Here is a 26226-nt window from a genome sequence, read left to right as displayed (position 1 = left end):
TCCTCCTCCTCCTCCTCCTCCTCCCATAATGTCGGGCACAAAGTGCCCAACCAGATCCTTTCATATTCATGAGGTCATGAAAATCATTATTTTCTGAGGACAAGCAGGCTGCTTGTTCTCACATGTGGGTCGACGTCCGCGTTGGCCCGGGAACTGGCATTTTGCAAGCAAAATATAAAAAAAAAGTCTTGCCATTGTCTTCTAGCGCGCATGTGCAGACCGATTTCCTGCCCGTCGTGTGAACGCGTTCCTCAGTTATTTTTTTTCTCTGCGTTGAGGTGCGGTTGAGTTTTTCCCCCGCTCTTCTCAGGCCCGGGAAAGAGTTTCATTTGTTTGTGGCTTTGCCTTATTTTTTATTTTTTAATAGAAATTTACAGTTAAAAAAAAAAAAACTTCATGTAGTTTTCTTTATTTTTTTGCCCTTTTAAAGTTTCCTTTGTTTTTCTACACGGTCAGGTTGTTCCTTTCTTTTCGTGCCCTCTTTTCTTTTAAGAGGCACGATCGTGTCTTTTGATTTCGCCGAAGCCGTTTTTCCTTCCATGTCATCGAAGACACCCAGCGGCTTCAAACGTTGTACTCGGTGCAATCGGACCATCTCTGGTACCGATACCCACGCCTGGTGTATCCAGTGCCTTGGGCCCGACCATAGTCCAGCTGTTTGTAGTCTGTGTCTTTGCATGAAGAGACGGACTCAAGCGTCTCGAGAGGCCCAATGAGAGAAGCTTTTTGGGTCTCGGTCTGGTCCTTCGAGGTGGACATTGGTACCGAGGTCTGTGGCGTCGACATCGACTTTGAGGGACCCATCGACGTCTGGAGCGAAGGTAATGGCTGCGGAACGACTAACTCATGCTGGGAGCAATGAGACATCGAGTGGGTCTCCACCTGCCTCGAGGCGTCCTGTTATGCAGGTCCCCGGGACCGACCTTCGTCGGACCTGGCCCCAAGGAGACATGAGGATTCCACGTCTTCCTCATCGGTAACAAGGAGTCTCGATGACGGGCGTCGAGAAAAGGCGAAGAAGCACCGTCATCGTTCTCCTTCGACACACGGTGTCGAGAGCTCCGGGGCGTCGAGGGAATCGGCACCTGAGAAACGTTGGCGCCGAGAGGATCGCTCTCCCTCTATCCTTCTCCACCTAGAGAGGCTGCAACAGCTCCTTTGCATAATGTACTGAAGGAAGTCCTTATACGAAACTGGTCGTTCCCTCTTGTCTAATCCCGTGATTCCGAAAAGGTCTGAATCCCAATATCGGATCCATGGGGAGCCTGGATTGATGAAGTCTCAGCTACCTCACAATTCCTTGGTGGTGGACTCCACTCTTAAAAGAACCAAGAGTACTAGGGGACTATTCCTTGGCGACCCCAGGCAGAGAATCTAGAACCTTGGACTCTTTCGGGAAGAAGGTGTATCAGACAGCTATGCTCGCTGCCAAGATCCAAACATACCAGCTCTTCACGAGCATCCACTTGCGGATCTCGGTGAGGCAATTGTCTAGCTTGGTTGATGCATTCCCTCTGGAGCAGGCTGAGCCTTTTCTCCAGGTGGTCAGGCAGCAGAAGGCGTTTAGAAAATTCCTGGCCATGGGTACGTTCGACACTTTTGATGTAGCATCCAGGATCGCTGCCCAAGGTATAGTGATGCGCAGGCTCTCAAGGCTGCGTGTCTCTGACCTGGTTCATTCGGTCCAGCAGCGGATGGCATATGTTCCTTGCTGGGGGGATAACCTTTTTGGTAAGAAAGTAGAGGATCTGTTTGACCAGCTCAAGAAGCACAATGATGCTATGGATTCTCTCTCCCGCCGGGCGTCTTGTGCTACTACCTCCTCATCTAGGAGGTTTTTTGGAGGGAAGAGAAGTGCTCCCTATTCCTAAGCTAGGCGTAGATACACTCCTGCTTCTCGGCAGCCTGTCCAGGCTCAGTCCTAGCACGCTCGTTTTTGTCAACAGTGTGCGCCTAAGGCCTCTGCGGCTCCCCAGCAAAAGCAAGGGACGAGCTTTTGACTTACTTCAGTTCAGCATAGCTTCAGTAAAAGTGTCTGTGCCGGACGACTTGCTGGTTGAAGGGAGGTTGATATTTTTTCACCAAAGGTGGCCTCTCTTAACCTCCGACCGGTAGGTTCTTCAAATAGTCCTGTCAGGATACACCCTCAATCTGGAATCCAAACCTCCAAATTGTCCACCTGGAGCTCATTCTTACAGTTCCCAGCACAAACAGGTACTTGCAGAGGAATTCTCCGCCCTTCTGAAAGCCCAAGCAGTCGAACCCATTCCACCAGGGGAAGAAGTTCTGGGATTCTATTCCAGGTACTTCCTTGTGCAATAGAAAACAGGGGGGATGTGTCCCATCCTAGACCTAAGGGCCCTGAACAAATTTCTAGTCTGAGAAAAGTTCAGGATGGTTTCCCTGGGCACCCTTCTTCCCATGATTCAGGAAAACGATTGGCTATGCACTGGGGACTTAAAGGATGCTTACACACACATTTCGATACTTCCAGCTCACAGGGTTTCAATTTCGCTTTGAACACAGCACTTTCAGTACCGTGTACTGCCTTATGGACTGTTGTCTGCACCCAGAGTGTTTCCCAAATGCCTAGCTGTAGTCGCAGCGTCGCTACACAGACTGGGAATTCATGTGTTTCCTTATCTCGACGATTTGCTGGTGAAGAGCACTTCGAAGGAGGGTGCTGTGGAGTCCAAACGAATGACTATTTGGGTGCTAGAGCTGCTGGGGTTCGTCATAAATTATCCCAAGTTCCATCTCACCCCAGTCCAAGCATTGGAATTTATTGGAGCCCTGTTGAACACTCGGACAGCTTGAGCTTATCTTCCCGAGATAAGGGCGTACAATCTTCTGTCCCTGGTGTCCGTGGTTCGAGCGTCTCACCAGGTCACGGCTCGGCAGATGTTGAGACTTCTAGGACACATGGCCTCCTCAGTTCATGTCACGCCCATGGCACGTCTACATATGAGATCAGCTCAATGCACCCTAGCTTCCCAGTGGTTTCAAGCTACGGGGGATCTAGAGGATGACATCCAATTGTCCACCGCCTTTCAGAATTCTCTCCACTGGTGGACGATTCAATCTAATTTGACTGTGGGACGACCATTCCAAGTTCCTCACCCACAGAAAGTGCTGATGACGGATGCATTTCTCCTGGAGTGGGGAGCTCATGTAGATGAGCTCCACACTCAGGGAGCCTGGTCCTTTCAGGAAAGAGGTCTGCAGATTAACCTCCTGGAATTAAGAGCGAACTGGAATGCTCAAAAGGCTTTCAGAGGTCGGCTGTCCAACCAAATCATTTTAATTCAGACAGACAATCAAGTTGCCATGTATTACACCAACAAGCAGGGGAGCACTGGATCTTGTCCTCTGTGTAAGTAAGCCGTTCAGATGTGGCTTTGGGCTCGCTGTCACAGCATGTTTCTCCAAGCCACTTACCTGGCAACAACAGTCTGGCTGATAGATTGAGCAGGATAATGCAACCTCACGAGTGGTCACTGAACATGGGCGTAGTCTGCACGATCTTCCGAGCATGGGTCACCCCCTCGGTGGATCTTTTTGCCACTCAGATCAATCACAAGGTCCCTCAGTTCTGTTTCAGACTTCAGGCCCATGACAGTCTAGTGTCAGATGCCTTTCTCCTACATTGGGAGACAGGCCTTCTGTATGCGTATCCGCCCATACCTCTAGTGGGGAAGACTTTGCTGAAAGTCAAGCAAAACTGCGGAACCATGATCCTGATTCCACCCTTCAGGCTGCGTCAGATTTGGTTCCCTCTTTTTCTGGAGTTGTTCTCCGAAGAACCGTGGAGATTGGAGTGTTTTCCAACCCTCATCACTCAGAACGAGGGGTCGCTTCTAAATCCCAACCTCCAGTTTCTGGCTGTCACGGCTTGGATGTTGAGTCCTTAGAATTTTTCTCCTTGGGTCTTTCAGAGGGTGTATCCTGAGTCTTGCTTGCTTCCAGAAAAGATTCCAGAAAGAGGAGGTGTTCTTTCAAATGGAGGAGGTTTGCCATCTGGTGTGACAGCAAGGCCCTAGATCCTCTTTCTTGTCCTATGCAGACCCTGCTTGAATACCTTCTACACTTGTCAGAGGCTGGTCTGAAGACCAACTCCGTAAGGGTTGACCTCAGCACAATTAGTGCTTATCATCAGCGTGTAGAAGGTAATCCTATATCTGGACAGCCTTTAGTTCGCTTTATCACCCAGCTGATGAGAGCTCCTTTTGAGCCACTGAATTCCTGCCATCTGAAGTATTTGACCTGGAAGATCGTTTTCTTGGTGGTTGTTAGTCCAGCTTGTAGAGTCAGTGAGCTTCAGGCCTTGGTAGTGCATGCGCCTTATATCAAGTTCCATCACAATGGAGTAGTCCTCCGCACGCACCCTAAGTTCCTGCCTAAGTTGGTGTCAGAGTTCCATCTGATCCAGTCAATTGTCTAGCCAACTTTCTTTCCCCATCCTCATACCTGCCCTGGCGAAAGAGAGCAGGACTGCAAGAGAGCATTGGCCTTTTACATGGAGCGAACCAAGCCCTTTAGACAGTTCGCCCAGTTGTTTGTTTCTTTTGATCCCAACAGGAGGGGAGTCGCCATCGGAAAATGCATAATCTCCAATTGGCTAGCAGATTGCATTTCCTTCACTTATGCCCAAGCTGGGCTGTCTTTAGAGGGCCTTGTCACGGCTCATAATGTTAGAGCCATGGCTGCATCAGTGGCTCACTTAAAGTCAGCCTCCATTGAAGAGATTTGCAAGGCTGCAACGTGGTCATCAGTCCACACACTCACATCTCACTACTGCTTTCAGGAAGATACCCGACGCGACAGTCGGTTTGGGTAGTCGGTGCTGCAGAATCTCTTCAGGGTTTAGAATCCAACTCCACCCTCTTAGACTCATTTTTGTTCTGTTCCAGTCTGCACTCTGTTAGTTGTTTTGTTTCAGGTCAATCTTTCTTATGTCCTCGCCATTGCGAGGCCCAGTTGACCAATGTTCATTGTTTTGAGTGAGCCTGGTTGCTAGGGATACCCCACATGTGAGAAGAAGCATCCTGCTTGTCCTCGGAGAAAGCGAAGATACATACCTGTAGCAGATATTCTCAGAGGAAAGCAGGCTGATTGTTCTTACAAACCCGCCCACCTCCCCTTTGTAGTTGTTATTGTTTCTTTTTGTGCTTTTGATTTACCTGAGTAGAGAGGTGTGATTTAACTGAGGAATGCGTTCATGCGACGAGCGGGAAATCGGTCCACGCATGCGCAGTGCGTGCTGCACGCACACTAGAAAACTCTGGGAAGACTTTTTTAAATATTTTGCTTGCAAAATGTCGGTTCACAGGCCGATGCGGACGTCGACCCACATGTGGGAGCAATCAGTCTGTTGTCCTCGGAGAGTAACTGCTACGGGTATGTAACTTTTCTTTTAAGCTCAACGGGACATACTTGATAATGGCCTCAAGGTGGCGTAAGCTATGGGGTGTCTTTACCCAATCCCGGCCTTGAGCTTGGAGGCCCTCAGGCTCCCGGCAGCGGGCTCTCTAATTGCGATGGTCACCAAGAACACCACTCTTCCGGTGGAAGGATGCACAGCCCTTAAGGATCCTCAGGATAGGAAGCTGGAATCTTCACTGACGTTATTCTTTGAGGTGGCGGTTCTTTGTCTTCAAGCATCGGTGTGTGGGTCCTATGCAGCTTGGGCGTGCCTGGCTTAGGTTCAGAAAGCTTCTTCAACAGAGGAGCTGGTTAGTTTTTTACCGGCTTTGGAGTCCAGCCTCGATTAGTTGGCGGATATGCTTTATGATCTCCTGCGGGCTTCTGCAAAAGGGATTTCTCTGGCGGTCACTGCTCGCCGTTGGATATGGCATCAACATTGGGTGGAGGATGTGGCGTCTAATTCCTTCCTGGCAAAACTGCCCTTTGGGGAGAAGTTTGGAAAGGAATTAGCGACGATCATGAAAGATCTGTGGGACTCCAAGGGTCAGGATCTGCTAGAAGATAAGTCTAGATCCTTGAGGCCTAATGTTCCTTGGCCTAGTTTCAGGGAGGCTAGGCGTTATAGACCTGGGTGTGTTGGCTCCTTCTAAAAGCCTCATTTTTCTCCAGAGACCCAGCCCTTTTGTGGAGGCCAACATGCTTCAACCTCGGGCTCTCGATCTCAGCCAGTGGCAAGAACTTCCAATGATGGGGCCCTTGTCCATTCCGTGATGGTCATAGGGGGTTGTTTGTCCCTCTTCCTGGGGGAATGGGCCATGGTAACTTCCAACGAAAGGGTCTTTGAAGTCTGAGACAGTTACAAGCTGGAGTTCGCTCATCCTCTCAGATTTCTTTCTCTAGTGTCCTTGCAAGTCACCCTGCAAGGTGAAGGCAGTCCGGCAAACCCTGGACAACTAGCTTCAAATCGGAATGTTTCGACTACTTCCACAATCAGAATTCGGGCATGGACGTTATTCCATTTATTTATTTATTTATTTTGTTACATTTGTACCCCGCGCTTTCCTACTCATGGCAGGCTCAATGCGGCTTATATGGGGCAATGGAGGGTGTTAATATGTGTTAAGTGACTTGCCCAGAGTCACAAGGAGCTGCCTGTGCCTGAAGTGGGAATCAAACTCATTTCCTCAGTTCCCCAGGACCAAAGTCCACCACCCTAACCAATAGGCCACTCCTCCACTTCATTGTTCCCAAAAAGGAAGGCTCTCACCTGCTGGTCCTAGGTAAACATGGCGCTCCGGGTTCGCCATTTCCACACGGAAACCCTCCGTTCTGTTATTGCGTTATTTCAGCCAGGAGAGTTTTTGACTGCCCTCGTTCTCAAGGAGGCATACCTTCATATTCCCATTTGGCCTTCCCATCAGCACTTTCTCCATTTTGTGGTCCTTGATTGCCGTTTTCGGTTCCAGGCCATGCTCTTTGGGCTCGCTACTGCTCTGCTTACCTTTTCAAAGGTTTTGGTCATGGTGGCTTTCCTTCAGAAGGAGGGGGATACAGGTGCATCCTTACATAGATGATTGGCTTTTTCGAGCACCGTCTTACGAGGAAAGCGTTCTGGTAATGAACCGAGTGATTCACCTTTTGCAATCGCTGGACTGGGTCATCAATTTTTCCAAGTCAGTCTCTAGAGTATCTGTGGGTGTTGTCCAACACCTGGGCAGGGACAGTGTCCCTTCCAGCGGCTCGCAGTATGCATCTGCAATCTCAGTTGCGTAGTTTTAATGCAGAATTTGGCACCCAGGGCATGGGATTACATGTAGGTCTTGGGATCAGTGGCATCCACCTTGGACGTAGTTCTCTGGGCCCGAGGACACATGCGGCTGCTTCAGTTGCTTCTGCTCAGTTGGTGGTTGACCCTCTCTGAGGACTACACAGTCCGGGTTCAGTGGTCGACCCGGTTGCAGAAGGTTATGAACTGGTGGTTGATTTCGGAGAATCTACTCCGTTGCGCTCTGATGGCCGCCCCAGAATGGGCGGTGATAACTACGGATGCGTCTCTGACCGATTGGGGGGGGGCGCACTGCCTCGGCCACATAGCCCAGGGGACGTGGTCCCTGGTGGCGTCGACGTGGTCCATTAACAGACTAGAAATGAGGGCTATTCGCCTTGCTCTGAGGGAGTTCCTCTGCTTGGTCTGCGATCGGCCAGTATGGGTGCTGTCAGTGCGTCAGCGGTGGCTTATGTGAACAGGGTTCTGTCCTTGGACCCCTCCTTTTCTCCATCTATACCTCTTCTCTTGGTACCCTGATTTCATCCCATTGCTTTCAATACCATCTTTATGCAGATGACTCTCAGATCTACATCTCCACCCCCCGAAATCTGAACCGTAATCTAGGACAAAATTTCATCCTGCTTGTCTGACATTGCTGCTTGGATGTCTCAATGACATCTGAAGCTAAACATGACTAAAACTGAACTTCTCATTTTTCCTCCTAAACCCACTTCCCCTCTTCCCTCATTCTCTATCTCCGTTAATGGCTCTCACATCCTCCCTGTCTCTTCGGCTCGTAACCTTGGAGTCATCTTTGATTCCTCTCTCTTCTTCTCTGCGCATATTCAACAGATCGCCAAAACCTGTCGTTTCTTTATCTACAGCATTAGCAAAATTTGCCCCTTCCTTTCTGAATACGCTACCAGAACCCTTATCCAAAACCTTGTCACCTCTCGCTTGGATTATTGCAATTTGCTTCTCATTGGTCTTCGTCAGCCATCTCTCTCCTCTCCAGTCTGTCCAAAATTCTTCAGCACGACTTATTTTCCGCAAAAATCGTTATACCCACACTAGCCCACTCCTCAAGTCACTTCACTGGCTCCCTGTCCGCTTCCGCATACAGTTCAAACTTCTCTTACTGACCTTTAAATGCATCCATTCTGCAGCCCCCCATTACCTATCCACTCTCATCTCTCCCTACATTCCTCCCTGTGAACTCCGCTCACTGGACAAATGTCTCTTGTCGTCCCCCTTCTACTCCACTGCTAACTCCAGACTTCGTTCCTTTTCCCTCGCTTCACCTTATGCCTGGAATAGTCTTCCTGAGCCTGTACGTCTAGCTCCATCTCTACCTGTTTTCAAATCTATGCTGAAAACCCACCTATTCACCACTGCTTTTGGCTCCTAGCCACTGCTCAATTGCCCTCCCCTTGTTCCTTCTCACCCAGTACTTCCCTCTCCCTTAATTGTCTTGTCTGTCTGTATTTTTAGATTGTAAGCTCTGTTGAGCAGGGACTGTCTCTCTGTGTCAGGTGTTCAGCGCTGCGTACGTCTGGTAGCGCTATACAAATGCTAATAATAATAACAGGCAAGGGGGCACCAGGAGTGTTGTTCTGGCTCGAGAAGTGGCTCGTATTTGCCTTTGGGTGGAGGCGCGTGTGTTCCTTCTGTCAGCGGCCCACATAACGGGGTCACTGAATGTCCAAGCAGACTTCTTGAGCCGTCACAAGTAGGATCTGGGGGAATGGGAACTTTCTCCTCTGGCCTTGATGGCGATTCGCCGCAATTCCAGGGTTTCCAGTTTCTTCAGCAGGGGCAGGGAGACGGGCTTGAGTGGGATCGATGCCCTTCTTCAACAATGGCCTTTGGGCCTCCTATATGTCTTTCCTCCCTAGCCCATGGTGGGGAGACTGTTGAGCCGTATAGCTAGTCACCCTAGTCGAGTGATTCTGGTCGCCCCAAATTGGCCACGTCATCCTTGGTATATGGATCTGATCCGGCTGTTATTCTACTGCCCTTTACATCTCAGTGTGACGGACAGCCTTCTGTTCCAGGACCCAGTGGTTATGGAAGATCCCTTCCCCTTTGGTCTTACGGCCTGGCCCTTGAAAGGAAAAGATTAAGGAAGAAACATTAGCCAGAACCTTTCATTACCACCGTGCTTCAGGCTTGAAAGCATTCCACTTCTACGACCTGTGCGAGGGTGTGGCGCACCTTTGAGGCATGGTGTTCAGGATCGGTGGTTTTGGCGATGTCGGCCTTAGTATTTCTGATCCTCACCTTCCTTCATCAGGGACTGGAAAAGTCTCTCTCTTTGCGTTCTTTAGAGGTTCAGGTGGCAGAATTAGTGTGCTTTAGAGGTCGTCTAGGGTACTTCTCTGGCAGCTCATCCAGACGTGGTGCATTTCCTGAGGGGCGTGAACCACCTCTGCCCTCCTTGGTCTCTGGTGCTTCGAAGTTGAAATCTGAACCTCATTCTCAAAGCCCTGCAAAGGCCGCCTTTCGAGACCTTAGCGAAATTGACATTATAGGATCTTTGAAGACGGTCTTCTTGGTTGCTATTGCTTCAGCTAGGAGGATTTCGGAGTTGCAGGCGCTCTCGTGCAGAGAACCCTTTTTTCCAATTCACGGAAGCTGGGGTTTCTATTCATACGGTTCCTTCCTTTTTACCAAAGGTGATTTCACGTTTCCATCTTTACCAGTCTCTGTTGTTGCCGATGTTTCGCAGAGAGGATTTCTCGGAGGATTTTCGGGCCCTTCGTTGTCTGGATGTCAAACGGATTTTGCTATGTTATATGGAGGTGATGAATGAGTTCCAGCTTTCTGATCACCTTTTTGTGCTTTTTATGGGACACAAGAAAGGTACTATGGCTTCAATGGCTATGGTGGCCCGCTGGCTCTGAGAGGTGATAGTGTTGGCGTACTTGGGGAAAGTCTCCTTCCTTAGAAGTTTGAGCTCATTCTACTAGAGCACAGGCTTCTTCGCATGCGTAATTGCGTTCCGTGTCTTTGGAGGACCATCTGCAAGACGGCCACATGGGTGTCGGTTCATACCTTTGCTAAGCATTATCGAGTGGATGTGGCTGCCTGCCAGTACGTGGTTTTTGATCCGTCAGTTATTGCAGTGGGGTTGGGGATATCCCGTCCTACTTGAGGACTGCTTTGGTACATCCCACAAATCTCTAGATTGATCTGAGGGATGCTGTGGAAGGAAAGTTAGTTCTCACCTGATAGTTTTCTTTCCATTAGTCCCAGCAGATCAATCCAGAGGCCCACCCATATATATTTTCTGCCATTTATAGTTTCGGTGTGGTTCTCTTTTTTTTGGTTTTACAGGGTTTCCTTCGATTAGCAGTGGCCTTTTTGGTTTTAAAAGTTTGATTTGTGGTTGAATGTTCTCCTGCTGAGGTGGTTGAGATTCTTACTTATTCTTTCTGAAGAGGCAGTAGAATGGGGCATTTCTTCTTGTGGTATCGTTCATACTGAGGTGTAGTTGGCTGCACATGACCACATATAGCAAACATCTGTCATTATCTCTATTTCCACCTGCTGGTAGAAGGACATAACCCACAAGTCTCTGGATTGATCTGTTGGAACTTATGGAAATAAAATTATTAGGTGAGAACTAATGTTTCCTTATTTATATGTACATTATTTTTTATCACAGTTTCAAACAACATTTTTAGATCACTCGAGGTAGAATGCAACAACCTAAAGCAATTCATAAAACATTAAACAGCTCTTAAAGCATTTAAGATAAGACATGTTCGGTTCTGTTTAATTGTATACAACAATAGTAATGAAGAGCTCTTTGTGGGCAGATCTTAGATCCCTAATGGGGGAATAACTAAGCAAATGATCTTCTAAGATGCATCGACAGTGCTTTTTTTGTGCCGGTACGCATCGGAATGGCGTACCGGCACCTTTTTCCCTAGGGCCAGCTCACCTGCCCACCCTTAACTTCCCAACAGTTCTGCTTTCTGTTCCTGCCGCCCTATGACGCATTTAAATCTCTTATTTTTTTTAACCTGAAGTCACAGCGGTGGCGTTAGTGAAAGAACCAGGCTCTCCTCCTCCAGCCTTCCCTTTGTTCCCTCTCAGTGTCCCGCTCTCATGGAAACAGGAAACTACGTCAGAGGAAGGCAGGACACTGAGAGGGAATGAAGGGAAGGCTTGAGGAGACGAGCCTGGTCCATTCACTAATGCTGGCGCTGCAACTTCAGGAAAAAAAATAAAAGATATAAACGCATCGCTGGGCGGCAGGAACAAAAAGGCAGGGCTGTCGGGGAGCTAAGGGCGGGCAGGTGGGGCTGGGGTTGTTGGTACTGGAACTCAATGGGGGTTGAAAAGGGGGCAGGTGGAGGCTGGGGCGAGTTACTGGAGGGGAGGATAGGGGTTAAAGGAGAATCGCTTGACATGGAGGACAAGGGAGAGAGGAGTATCGCTTGACGTGGTTTGGAGGGGAGGATAGGGGCAACTTATCGTTGGACATAGAAGGGAGGGGAGGACAAAGGAGAATTGCTGGACATGGATGGGATTGGAGGGCAGGGAAGAGAGGAGAAATGTTGAAAGGAAAGACAGAGGAAGGAGATGCACACGGTTGGAAGGGAAGGGAGAGAGGAGAAATACTGGATATGGATGGAGGGGAGGGAAGACAGAGGAAGTAGATGCACATGGATGGAGTGGAAGGGGGGAACAGAGATAATGCTGGACATGGATGGAGGGCAGGGAAGACAGGAGGAGATGCACATGGGTTTAGGGGGGAGAGGAGAAATTCTGGGATGGAGGGGAGGGGAGAGAGGACATGAGATGAATGTGGATGGAAGGGAGGAGAAGGGAGACATGCTGGACATGGTTGGAGGGGGAGAGGAAGGCGATGCATACTGACGAGATGAGGGAAAGGGAAAAGAGAAAAACTGCACATGGATGAATAAAATTGGCAAAAGCTTGATCCACTCTATACCTCCTCCAGTCAAGTCTGCGGAGGACCCAGCTTTTACCTGTGGATGTAGGGCAAGAAATGAAGAAGAAAGGAGGAAAGTAAAGAAATAAATGGAAAGGAAGCCCTGGAAATCGAGTTAAGGGAACAGATAGCAGAGGGTTCAGAGAGTGGGACCAACATGACCAGAAAATCAGTGTCACCAGACAACAAAGGTAGAAAAAATCATTTTATTTTCATTTTAGTGTTTGGAAGATGTCCAATTTGAGAATTTATATCTGATGTCTTATTTTGCACTGGGTATACTGGAGCTGTAACAGCTTATAGAAATTATTTATAATGAGAAAAAAAATCACAAGTTATTTTTTTCTCCTATATTGGTTTAGTATTTTCAATGATACTGCTTATATGAGCCACGACTAGTATAAGGGGTGTGGTGACCAAATGGGCGCAGCCATATATGGTGCTCCCGCACATAATGAGTACTGGTACATTTTTTCCTACAAAAAAAGCACTGTGTATCGGTAGTATTAAAACTAAACTGTATTTTAAATTGAGTGCCTCGTAACTTGTGCAACTCTTTGAATGCAGAAATGATATGCTCGTAGTTTTGGATTAATTGTAATTTCTTTACATTTTTTTTTTAGTGTTAAAAACCATTCTAGAGAGTATTGTAGTGCAGCCTTGAAATTATTAGAGATGAATTACTGTAGCTAAATCAGAATGATCTAGAAAAGGCAGTTAATTTATGAATTTAGTTCATTTGGAAGTAAACACTCTTGGAAATTTGCTCATTTGTATTTAAGGTGCCATTTAAAATCAGCCCTAGGCTTCAAACCTGAGATCAAAAGAAAAGCACAGCTCACGTTGTTAAGCCATTTGGTATAACTATATCCCTAGTGTTTCCTGTGTACAGCACTTTGGAAGTTGGCCATCAGTTTTGTAGACCTGATTTAGCTGCTCACTGTACTTACACTAACCAAACTTAACTTACCACATATAAAACATCATAAATATCATAATATGAAGGCAACCTCAGTAGGCCAGTAGTATAAAAATTGTTCAGGCTACATCAGTATCAACCACTCACTGAAACAAGGCAGTTCTTAAAGTGTTCTTACATGTTTCCAAATTTCTCAAAGTTCTTGAAGAATTAGGGCAGTGAGTTCCATAATCTAGGACCTGCGACATAAAAAGTTTCCTGTCTAAACTGTCCCCATGGGCTCTGTTCTGTCCTCATCTGCAGAAGCCTCGAACAATTATGATTTTATATTTAAATCTTTTTATTAAAGTATAAAAAGGAACAATATGCTGTGCAACTACTGTGTATAAATTACAAATAAAAAACAATAATAACTGGGAGCAGCTATAATAACCTTCCTCTTTCTTGTCATCAAGCAGATGAATCCATTACGAATGGGTTGTGTCCACCTACCAGCAGGGGGAGATAGAGAGCACTGAAAAACCGTAGTGCCTCTTGGCCAGCTAGCTCCATCTGCCTCTCAGTATTCTCTATCTCCCTAGCAGGGTTGGACGCAGCTTATTCAGCTCCTTCAAAAATCTGCCTGGGGTGGCTCCTGTGCTTCTGCCAGTTGTAGCAGGGGTGTTGTGGCTATTGCAGCTTCACTTTAAAGGCACATAGATTAGCCCTTTCCCTGCCTTACCCTTCCCCCTATGTGGATGCAGGCATATAGGCTTGCCCTGTCCCTGCCTTTCCCACACTCTTCTATGTGGATGCATGCACATTGGTATGTCCTTTCCCTGCCTTTCCCACACTCTGCTATGTGGATGCAGGCACATTGGTTCGTCCTTTCCCTGCCTTTCCCACTTTCCTGGACCTCCGGAATGCCTCTGTAGCTGTTGCCTCTAACTTTCCTCACAGCGTTTATATAAAAAAAAAAAAAAAGTGCTTGTTAGCGCTGCGATTCTGAGGATTCCTTCTGTCTGTGCAGCGTGACCGGAGCTCTGTGACTCGGTCTGTTGAGGTAAGAGAGTCTTGTAGCTCCTCCGGGGAGGGCCCGCGATTGGGACGTTTTTGGCGCGAATCCGCCATTTTGAAATTTTCCGCCGTTTTCGGCGGAGGTTGTTAAGCGCTGTTCACGTTGTGGCAAGCGCAGATCCGCAGCAGGGCTCTGTAAATTGTGCTCTTCAGACGTCAGGGCCGGCCCGAGCATGGCAAGCGAGGTTTCTTCCCGCTCGGTGGAGTTGGCAGCTGGCGCCATCTTGGATGGGCCGCATTGCTTGACCCCCGCAGGAGCGGAGGGGTCTGAGGCCGGAGGGGAGCCTCGGATGGAGGCTACCAGAGGAGCTGCTTACCCCAGATTGGAACCGGGAGGCCAGGGTGAGCCTTTCTCCCCTGCCAGCGCTTATTTCTGATGCCTTACAGGCCCTCTCTATTGAAGATCCTATGATGGGCGAAGCCTCCTCTGGTAATCCGAGGATGGCAAGTACTAAGAAGCCTGCTTGAGCCTTTCCTTTGCATACCTCCATCCAAGAGCTTATTTCGGCTCAATGGGCTGACCCTGAGGGGACTTTGAAAGTTGCCAGGGCAATGGGGCACTTATACCCTCTCAGTGAGGAGCACTTGGCACACTTGGCCATGCCTAAAGTGGATGACCTAGTCACGGCTGTGACGAAAAAGACTACCCTCCCATTAGAGGGAGGGGTCGCCCTGAAGGACATGCAGGACCGACGTCTGGAATCAGCAATCAAACGATCCTTTGAGATTTCAGGCCTAGCCTTACCGGCATCTGTGTGTAGTTGTTATGCTACTCGAGCCTGTCTCGCTTGGTTGCAACAGGCAGTGGAACAGCCCGGGGATGGAGCGGAGCCCCTTGCGGAGGTGGCACCGCGAATGGAGTCAGCCTTTTCATTTTTGTCTGACTCCCTCTATGATCTGGTCAGAGCTTCAGCTAAACAGATGGCTGTGGTGGTGGCCGCTCACTGCCCTCTATGGCTACGGCATTGGGTGGCTGACATGGCCTCTAAGCAAAGGTTGGTGAAGTTGCCCTTCCAAGGCCTTCTCCTATTTGGTGAGGAGTTGGGGAAAATTGTTAAAGGCCTGGGGGAAACTAAACCCCAGCGCTTACCCGAGGATAGGCCGCGGCCTTCTTCCAAGGGTCAGGTGGTTCCCTCCTCTTCCAGACCTCGCTTCCATGAAGTTAGAAGGTACCGCCCGGGGTGTTCTGCTGGGTTTACTTCACGTGCCCACTTTCAGCAGAGGAACTTCTTTCGCTCAGACAAACGTTCCACAGCGTCCGGCTCAAGGCCTGGAGTTCATAGGCGACCCTCTCAATGATGGTGCGCCGACCCACTCCTCTATTCCTGCAGTTGGAGGATGTCTTTCCCTCTTTCTCGAGGAATTGGTCATGATTACCTCAGATCAGTGGGTTTTGAATCTGATCTCAGAGATGGCTACAGATTAGAATTCATGCCTCGGTGAGAGACGTGTTTGTGGAGTCCCGATGCGGCTCTGCCGTCAGACGGGAGGCGGTAGAGGAGACCTTGCAAGGCTTGCTGCACCTCGGGGCGGTGGTCCCTGGGCCTCCCGCTGAGATTGGCTACGTTCGTTACTCCATTTACTTTCTGGTGCCGCGAAAAGGAGGGTCTTTTACTCGACTTAAAGGAAGTCAACAAGTCAATAATAGTGCGGCATTTTTGCATGGAAACCCTGCGCTCCGTCATTGCGGCGGTACAGCCAGGAGAGTTTCTCACGTCTCTAGACCTGAAGGAAGCTTACTTGCACATTCCTATTTGGCCCCCGCACCACCGGTTTCTCCGGTTTACGATGTTGGGAAAACATTTCCAGTTTCGGGCCTTGCCTTTTGGCCTCGCCACAGCTCCCCGAACCTTTTCCAAGGTAATGGTGGTAGTAGCTGCCTTTCTCAGGCGAGAGGGTATCCGGGTTCACCCGTACCTCGACGACTGGCTCATCAGAGCGGACTCTGCCGAAGAGAGTCGTCATGTAACAGCCAGAGTGGTCTCAGTACTTCAATCTCTAGGCTGGGTCGTCAATATAGCCAAAAGTCACCTGACCCCCCTCTCAATCTCTAGAATTTTTGGGGGTCCGGTTAAATACAGCCTTGGGGTTTGTCTTTCTACCCGAGCAAAGGCGGTGCAAGCTTCAGAACCAGGTCCGTCTGCTCCTGAGGATGCCTCACCCGCGAGCTTGGGGACTAGTCCAGCTGTTGGGGTCGATGACGGCCACCTTGGAAGTGGTGCCATGGGCGAGAGTGCACCTGAGACCTCTGCAGTGTTCCCTGTTTCAACGATGGTCTCCAATATCTCAGGATTACTAGCGCAGACTCGCGTGGCTCCCTGTGGTCCGGCTCAGTATGGAGTGGTGGCTCTCAGACAGCATGCTTCGACGGGGAATGCCGCTAGCGCTTCCCAATTGGTGCCTGGTGGTAACAGATGCCGGTTTGCAGTGCTGGGGGCACATTGCCAGGGAAGGCATGCCCAGGGTCTTTGGACACCCTAGGAGTCGGAGTGGTCCATCAATCGCTTGGAGTTGAAAGCGATATTCCAGACGCTTCTGGCCTTTCACATGACCCTGGAGGGACTGGCTGTCACAGTTCTGTCGGACAATACGACAGTAGTGGCCTACATAAATTGACAGGGCGGCAGTCAGTGCAGGACGCTGGCCGCGCAGATTTGCCACTGGGCCGAGCTACATCTGCAGTTTCTGTCAGCAGCTCACATTGCAGGTCAGAGCAACGTGCAAGCCGATTATCTAAGCAGACATCAAATCGACCCAGTGGAGTGGGAACTGGCAGACAAAGTGTTCCTTCAGATCTGTGCCAAATGGGGGACGCCCATAGCGGATCTTTTGGCGTCAAGCGCAAATGCAAATGTCCCGTGCTTTACAGCAGACGGAGAGATTCTCGCTCGGCGGGGTTCGATGCCTTGGCTCAACCCTTGCCTCAGGGCCTCCTGTATGTGTTCCCTCCGTGGCCCTTGATAGGGTGCGTACTCCTGCAGATTTGGCTACATCAAGGAGAGGTGGTTCTCATTGCCCCGGATTGGCCCAGGCAGACGTGGTATGCGGATGCTGGTGGAGGCTCCCCTTCCTTTGCCTCTGGTACCGAACCTGTTGTCACAGGGGCCGGTAACCTTGGAGGACGCCTGCCGCTTTGGTCTTACGGCATGAGAGGGTGCAATTGAGAGACGAGGTCATCTCCACTCTCCTTCAGGCCTGCATGCGTTCCAATTCCGTTGCCTATGCTTGGATTTGGCGCCAGTTTGAGGCTTGGTGTGCTGCTAAAGCGGTTACACCCATGCGGGCTTCTGTGTCGCCGATACCTGACTTTTTGCAGGATGGTTTACAAAAAGACTTGGCCTATAATTCCCTGCGTGTTCAAGTTGCACTCTTAGCATGTTTTGGGGGAAGGTGGCTCGCCTCTCCCTGGCTGCTTATCCGGAGGTGGCACGGTTTCTTAGAGGGGTGCTTCGGCTCTGTCCTCCCGTGCGGGCTCCATGTCTGGCCTGGAACTTGGGGTTAGTTTTAAAGGCCGTTTGAGCCGCTTAAGCGAGCTTCGGAGAAGGATGTGACCCTAAAGACGGTCTTTTTGGTGACCATTTAATTGGCGTGACGGGTGTCTGATCTCCAGGCGCTGTCCTGTCGAGACCCATTTCTGCAATTGCACCTTCTAGATGTGCGAAGGGCTCTGTTGCAGTATCGGCACATGTCAAATGCTTTCAGGACCTCTGATCATCTTTTTGTTTTGTTGTCAGGTCATCGCAGAGATTCTCCAGCGTCTTAAGCTACTCTGGCTCGTTGGCTGAAAGAAGCAATTTTTTCAGCATATCTGCTGTCTGGCCGGCCTCTGCCTGAAGCCTTTAGGGCACATTCCACAAGAGCGATTTCCTCTTCTTGGGCTGAAACTGGAGCACTCTCTCTTCAAGAGATATGCAGTGCAGCGACATGGGCTTCTAAGCTCTCATTTGCCCGACATTACAGGCTGGATGTGGCTGCCAGGAGGGATGCGCATTTTGGAGCACAATTGCTGGCGCATGGTGTGGCCTGTTCCCACCCTATCTAGGGATTGCTTTGATACATCCCATTTGTAATGGATTCATCTGCTTGATGACAAGGAAGGGAAAATTAGGTTCTTACCTTGGTAATTTTCTTTTCTTTAGTCATAGCATATGAATCCACGAGCCCGCCCTGATTGATTGATTGATTGCGTTTTTGGGTTCAGTTTTTCCTGTAGATATGTTCCCTCATTGGGAGAAGTTGGAAAACAGTCTTCAGGATTTCTGTTCTGTTACAGAGGTTGAGTTCGTCCCTCCTTCTCATTACTGCTCCTGTTCTGGGGTGTTCGTTCGCTGTGAAGAAAGTTCATGTTATTCTACTTTGCGGTGTAACACTGCTTTGGAAGCTTCAAATACTGAGAGGCAGATGGAGCTAGCTGGCCATGAGGCACTAGGTTTTCAGTGCTCTCTATCTCCCCCTGCTGGTAGGTGGACACAACCCATTCGTAATGGATTAATCTGCTCTGACTAAGGGAAAGAAAATTACCACGGTAAGAACCTAATTTTCCCATTTTTCTAGAAGTCCAGTAAACTTGCTTAAGATAAAATAGAGATTGTAACATGCAACATTACCATAAAAGAGACCAGTTGGGCAGAGTCTTCAAGTTGAGAACACCAGTTATTTGCATGTATTGATTCATCAAAGGATTTATCTCTATTTTATAAATGTGGAGACAGCTTTGCCTTCAGTGAGGATTAAATCATACCAAATGCAAATAGAAGCTGTATCTGACAAGGAACATAGGAAGTTAGCAACTGAAATAATAGCGTTAGATATACATAACCATTGGTTTTTATGATAAGTTAGTGCGGGATATTTAACAATGAGTTCTGGAAAGGTAAGTAATCTATTGTCGAAACATAGTTGATCTAAAGATTATATATTCTGCTTTTGCTAGAACTTCCAAAAAAGATATCTGTTTTTATACATAATTTTGAGGTTATTCCTATACTCGTATGTTTTTTGAAAATAAGTAAACATTGGTAATTTTATCTAATAAGTGTATTGCAGTTTGGGTGGATGATAGTAAGCCAAAATTTCACATGGTGCCAAATATATGTAATGGAAATGGCGAACATATAATTTCTTCAGCTTCTAACCAGGGTGGAATGTGTAGCTTCATACTTTAATATTGTAACCAGTGTGCTTCATACTTTGCTAATAAAGCAAAATGATATTTTGATATTTGTAGAAATCCGGAATATTCATACGACTAGAAGGTTTTTAAGCTTTCAGTTTTCAAAGAGCAATTTGTGTTTTTATATTCATCCAAATAAAGGTATTGTTTACAATCAAGCCATGATTAAAAGGATTTTGGCCATAAGGATGGAAGCATAGAGAGAATATTTTTGGTGCTAAGTTTATTTTGATTGAAGATATTCTTTGTAACCAAGATGGTTTTAGAGGCGACCATGAAGATATAGCTTGATTGACAATTTATTTTAGCACAATTTAGATTAAGAATCTCCTCAGCTGAGAGGTGTCCAGCTCTACCACCGGCTGCCTTTCAGGTGCTGTAGAGGACTTGCAGCTCATCTGCATATCCTTTCAGCCTTCTCTGGGGTGACTCCAGGTCTGCTCCGATCCACTCAGGGCCTCCGCTCTAGGTGCCCAGCGCTTCCGCCAGGTGCTGTGGAGGACTTGCAGCCCTTCTGTATTTCCTCACAGCTGTATCCGGGGTGTCTCCCAGGTCCACCCCGATCTTCCCAGGGCCCTCGCTCCAAGTGCCCTGTGTTTCCAGGTGCTTTTTGGCTAGGATCAGGCGACCCTCAGGGGGAGGAATGCTGGCTTCGGCCTAACCCCTGGTAAGCCTTTTCCTCAGCTGAGAGGTGCCCAGCTCTACCACCGGCTGCCTTTCAGGTGCTGTAGAGGACTTGCAGCTAATCTGCATATCCTTTCAGCCTTCTCTGGGGTGACTCCCAGGTCCGATCCACTCAGGGCCTCCGCTCTAGGCGCGTGGGGCATTTTTTTCTTTACATCTATTTTTCTCCCAGTTACTCTATCTGTTGCTTAACACCTCAGTCACTACTCACGGCCCCTATATACATTCTTTTCCTTGCCCTGTCCCTTCCTAATCTTTTCCCCCTCCCCCTAACGTTGTGTACCGCAGGAACTCACTTCCCATCCATTTCCTCTCCCGTCCTGCTCACTACTACAATACCCTACCCACCCCCGTCCCTCACCACCTCACCATCTCTCCTATCCCCCTCCTCCTTCCTAGCTCTCAACCTTCATCACTTCCTTCCTGCCATTAACCCATCCCCTTTCCTCCTAAGCGCATCCCGTCTTCGTCGCCTTCGTCGCCCTACCTCCCCCACCTTCCTCCTCACTCTCTTGCTCCTTCTCCTGCTATCCGCAGGAGACATCAATCCCAATCCAGGTCCCCCACACCTGTCCTCGTCCTATCCATGGAAACGATTCCGGGATGTCTCCAATCTCATCTGTATTCCCCTCCCCCTCTCTTCCGTCCCCTTCTCGTGTGTTCTGTGGAATGCCCGCTCGGTCTGCAACAAACTTTCCTTCATCCACGATCTCTTCATCTCCCGTTCCCTCCAACTACTCGCCCGAACTGAAACCTGGCTCACCCCCGACGACTCTGCCTCAGTCGCGGCCCTGTGCCATGCAGGTTATCTTTTCTTCCACACTCCCCGCCCAGTTGGCTGCGGAGGAGGAGTCGGGTTTCTACTTTCGCCCTCCTGTAGTTTTCAACCCCTCCTCCTACCGCAGTCTCACTGCTTCTCATCCTTTGAAGTTCACTCCATCCGTCTATTCTACCCGCTGCCACTCAGAGTTGCAGTCATTTACCGCCCCGCCGATAAGTCCCTCCCTTCCTTCCTTACCGACTTCGATGCCTGGCTCTCTGTTTTTCTTGAACCCTTATCTCCGTCCCTCATTCTTGGAGACTTTAACATACATGCTGATGACCCATCCGACTCCTACGCTTCTCAGTTCCTCACTCTGACATCCTCCTTCAACCTCCAGCTGAGCTCCACCACCCCTACTTACCAAACTGGCCATTGTCTTGACCTCGTCCTCTTCTCTACCTGCTCACCCTCTAATTTCTGCGCCTCAGCTCTTCCTCTCTCAGATAATCACCTGATCACCTTCACACTTCGTCTCCCTCCCCCTCAGTTCCGCCCAGCACTAACCACTACTTCCAGGAATCTCCAGGCTGTCGACCCTCCCACCTTATCCTCTTGTATCTCTAATCTCCTCCCTTCCATCATGTCCTCCGAGTCTGTTGACAAGGCTGTCTCCACTTACAATGCCACTCTCTCCGCTGCTCTGGACACACTTGCATCATCCATCTCTCGTCCCACAAGGCGTACTAATCCCCAGCCCTGGCTGACCCCTTGCATCCGATACCTTTGCTTCTGCGCCCGATCTGCCGAACGCCTCTGGAGGAAATCTCGCACCCATACCGACTTCATTCTTTACAAATTCATGCTATCCTCCTTCCAGTTCTCCCTATTCCTTGCCAAACAGGACTATTACACCCAATTGACTAATTCTCTCGGCTTCAACCCTCGTCGTCTCTTCGCCACCCTTAACTCCCTCCTCAGAGTGCCCTCTGCTCCCACCTCCCCTTACTCTCTCCTCCCACCCCCCTCACTCTCTCCTCAATCACTAGCTGACTACTTCCGTGACAAGGTGCAGAAGATCAACCTCGAATTCACTACCAAGCCACCTCCTCCTCTTCACCCTTTAACCCACTCCCTCAACCAATCAACTCAGGCCTCCTTCTCCTCTTTTCCTGATATCACCGAGGAGGAAACTGCCCACCTTCTTTCCTCCTCGAAATGCACCACCTGTTCCTCTGATCCCAACCCCACCAACTTACTAAACACCATCTCTCCTACTGTCACCCCACCCCCCACCTGTCATATCTTCAACTTCTCTCTCTCCACTGCAACTGTCCATGACACCTTCAAGCATGCTGTAGTCACACCACTTCTCAAAAAACCATCACTAGACCCTACCTGTCCTTCCAACTACCGCCCCATCTCCCTCCTACCCTTCCTCTCCAAGATACTTGAACGTGGCACGTTCACAGCCGCTGCCTTGATTTTCTCTTTCCTCTCATGCCATCCTCGATCCGCTTCAGTCCGGTTTTCGCCCTCTACACTCGACAGAAACGGCACTCACTAAAGTCTGTAATGACCTGTTCCTTGCCAAATCCAAAGTTCTACTCCATCCTCATCCTCCTCGACCTATCCGCTGCTTTTGACACTGTCAATCATAATTTACTTCTTGCTGCACTATCCTCATTTGGGTTCCAGGGTTCTGTCCTTTCCTGGTTCTCCTCTTATCTCTCCCACCGTACTTTCAGAGTACATTCTGATGAATCTTCCTCCACCCCCATCCCACTCTCTGTTGGTGTTCCTCAGGGATCTGTTCTTGGACCCCTTCTTTTTTCAATATACACCTCTTCCCTGGGCTTGCTGATCTCATCTCATGGTTTTGAATACCATCTGTATGCTGATGACACCCAGCTTTACCTCTCCACTCCAGAAATCACTGCAGAAACCCAGGCCAGAGTATCAGCCTGCTTATCCGACATTGCTGCCTGGTTGTCCAACCGCCACCTGAAACTGTACATGGCCAAGACTGAGCTCATTGTCTTTCCACCAAAACCCACTTCTCCTCTCCCTCCACTCTCTCAGTTGATAACACCCTCATCCTCCCCATCTCATCTGCCCGCAACCTCGGAGTCATCTTCGACTCCTCCCTCTCCTTCTCTGCCCACATCCAGCAGACAGCCAAGACCTGTCGCTTCTTTCTCTATAACATCAGCAAAATCCGCCCTTTCCTCTCCGAGCACACCACCCGAACTCTCATCCACTCTCTCATCACCTCTCGCCTTGACTACTGCAACCTACTGCTCACTGGCCTCCCACTTAACCATCTATCCCCCCTTCAATCCATTCATATCGCTGCTGCGCGTTATCTTCCACCTGAACCGATATGCTCATATCACCCCTCTCCTCAAGTCACTTTCACTGGCTTCCAATGAGGTACCGCATACAGTTCAAGCTTCTCCTACTAACCTACAAATGCACTCAATCTGCAGCCCCTCATTACCTCTCTACCTTCATCTCCCCTTACACTCCTACCCGTAACCTCCGCTCACAGGACAAATCCCACTTCTCAGTACCCTTCTCCACCACAGCCAACTCCAGGCTCCGCCCGTTCTGCCTCGCCTCACCCTATGCTTGGAATAAACTCCCTGAGCCCATACGCCAAGCCCCCTCCCTGCCCATCTTCAAATCCTAACTCAAAGCCCACCTCTTCAATGTTGCTTTTGGCACCTAACCATTGTACCTCTATCCAGGAAATCTAGACTGCCCCAATTTGATTGACTGCATTTTTTTGTCCTTTAGATTGTAAGCTCCTTTGATCAGGGACTGTCCTTCTTTGTTAGATTGTACAGCGCTGCGTAACCCTAGTAGCACTTTAGAAATGTTAAATAGTAATAGTAGTAGTGTTCAGGATATTTATGAAGAAGAATGCCTACTACTACTCATCATTTCTATAGCGCTACTAATACCTAAGTATTTAGTAGCTTTGTGTGCCCTAAGAAATTGCATATGCTGAAAATCGGAAAGGGGAGGACATTTGATTCAGTGGGATAATTTTGGATTTGTCCCAATTAACTTTATTCTCAGAGGATAAGCAGGCTGCTTGTTCTCACATGTGGGTTGGCGTCCACGGTGGCCCAGGAACGGAGCATTTTTCCCAGCAAAAATCCATAGAGCTTTGTGATAGCTTCCGGAGCGCAAAGGACACGCACCGTGCATTAGCGGCCATCTTCCCACCCGCGCATGCGCATCCGTTCCTGCCTCAGATTTTCTTTTTCCGCGGAGGAGAGTGGCTGCGTGTCTGTCTCTCTCGCTCATGCCTAGAGAAAGACTTAGTCGTTTTAACGCTGTTTATTTGCCCTTTCTTTTTTGTTTTAGTTGCCTCTTTCGTCTTATTTGTCCAGTTTAAAAAAAAAACCATTCTTATTTTTTTCCCTTTTTAAGTTTTCTTTCGCTTTCGTCGTGGTTCTCATTTTTATGCTCCTCTGTTGGCACAATCGAGCCTTTTAATTTCGCTGCCGCGATTTTTACGCTCATGTCATCGAAGACTCCCAGCGGCTTCAAAAAGTGTGGTCGGTGCCAGCGGTCGATCTCGGATACTGATCCGCACGTGCATCCAGTGCCTTGGCTCCGACCATCGCCCAGACGCTTGTAAGTTGTGTCTGAGCTTGAAAAAGTGGACACAGGCGTCGAGAAGAGCTCTTCGGGACTGTCTTTTCGGAGCGCCGACTGATTCCTTGGCGTTACCACCGGTACCAAGGTCGTCGTCGTTGATATCAGCACTGGGGATGGCATCAACATCGGGTGCGCAGGTAATGGCTGTCCGGACATCACCACTAGCTGGAAGTAGCGAGCCGTCGAATGGGTCTCCACCTGTCTCGAAGGCTCCTGCTGTGCAGGCCCACCAAGACCGACCGCTGTTGGACCAAATTCCGAGGAGGCGTGTGGATTCCACTTACTCCTCGTCGGTACCAAGGAGTACCCGGTGACGTGCTTCGAGCGAAGGCGAAGAAGCATCGTCATCGGTCTCCTTTGAGACACGGTACTGGGAGCTCCGGGGTGTCGAGACGAGCGCATCCGAGCCATTCTTCCAGGCCTTCTGGAGGGGCTGCTGCGTCAGTCTGCCTCGGTACCGGGGGTGCTTGCGCCTTCGGTACCGTCGATGGAAGTTGCAGCTGGCTCTGTGCCTGTGGTGCGGTCCCCGACGCTGGTACCGCTTGCGGCATCGGCCTCTGCTGCAACCCAGGTCGACTCCCTGTCAACGACGCTGGAGGGAGTTTCATCGCCGCCGGCATGGGAGTCGACTTCTCGGCATCGCCATTGAGGACGACGTTCCTCGTCTTCAGGACGGGCCCGGTTTCGGACTGCAGTTAGAATTCTTGTCCGATACCAAGGAGGATGCCTCATGGGATGAAGGGGAGTGGTCTTCCTTCTGATCCAACTCCTTCACCTGAGAGGAAGCTTTCTCCACAGGAGAGTCTCTCCTCGTTATTTGTCCGGGCAATGTCTGTGGCTATTCCTGGCTATTCCCTTCACTGTGTTATCTGAGGATGAGCCCAGGACTGAGATGCTCGAGGTCCTTGACTATACTTCGCCACCTAAGGGGTCATCCATTGTCCCTTTGCATAATGTCCTTAAGGAGACATTGCTTAGGAACTGGATGAAACTACTAAGTAATCCCACCATTCACAAAAAAGCTGAGTCCCAATATTGGATTCACGGAGAATCTGAGTTGATGAAGTCGCAGTTACCTCACGACTATATGGTTGTGGATTCCGCTCTCAAGAGAGCCAGGAGTTCTAGAGATTTTGCCTCAGCGCCCCAGGGACTAGACTCTAGAACCCTGGACACTTTTGGGAGGAAGGCCTATCAGTCCTCCATGCTCGTGTCCAAGATTCAATCGTACCAGCTCTACACGAGCATCCACAATCGGAACAATGTGAAGCAACTGGCGAAGTTGGTGGATATGCTCCCTCTGGAGCACGCCAGGCCATTTCGGGAGGTGGTCAGGCAGCTGAAGGCGTGTCGTAAATTTCTGTCTATGGATGCTTGCCACTCTTTTGATGTTGCATCCAGATCCGCTGCTCAAGGTATAGTGATGTGCAGACTCTCATGGCTGCGTGCCTCTGACCTTGACAATAGAGTCCAGCAGCGGCTTGCGGATGTTCCTTGCTGGGGGGATAATATTTTTGGCAAGAAAGTTGAGCAGGTGGTCGAGCAGCTCCACCAGCGGGAAACCGCCCTTGACAAACTCTCCCACCGGGCGCCTTCAGTATCTACATCATCAGGTAGACAGTTTTTCAGGGGAAGGAGGAATGCTGCCTATGCTTACAGTAAGCGTAGGTACAATCCGCCTTCTCGACAGCCTTCTCAGGCTCAGCCCCAGCTTGCTCGTTCTCGTCAACAGCGTGCACCTAGACAGGCCCATGCAGCTCCCCAGGAAAAGCAAGGGACGGGCTTTTGACTGGCTCCAGTTGAGCAT

This window comes from Microcaecilia unicolor, chromosome 1 (assembly GCF_901765095.1).
Source record: "Microcaecilia unicolor chromosome 1, aMicUni1.1, whole genome shotgun sequence".
Taxonomy (NCBI): Eukaryota; Metazoa; Chordata; class Amphibia; order Gymnophiona; family Siphonopidae; genus Microcaecilia; species Microcaecilia unicolor.
Note: the sequence above shows the minus strand (reverse complement) of the source record.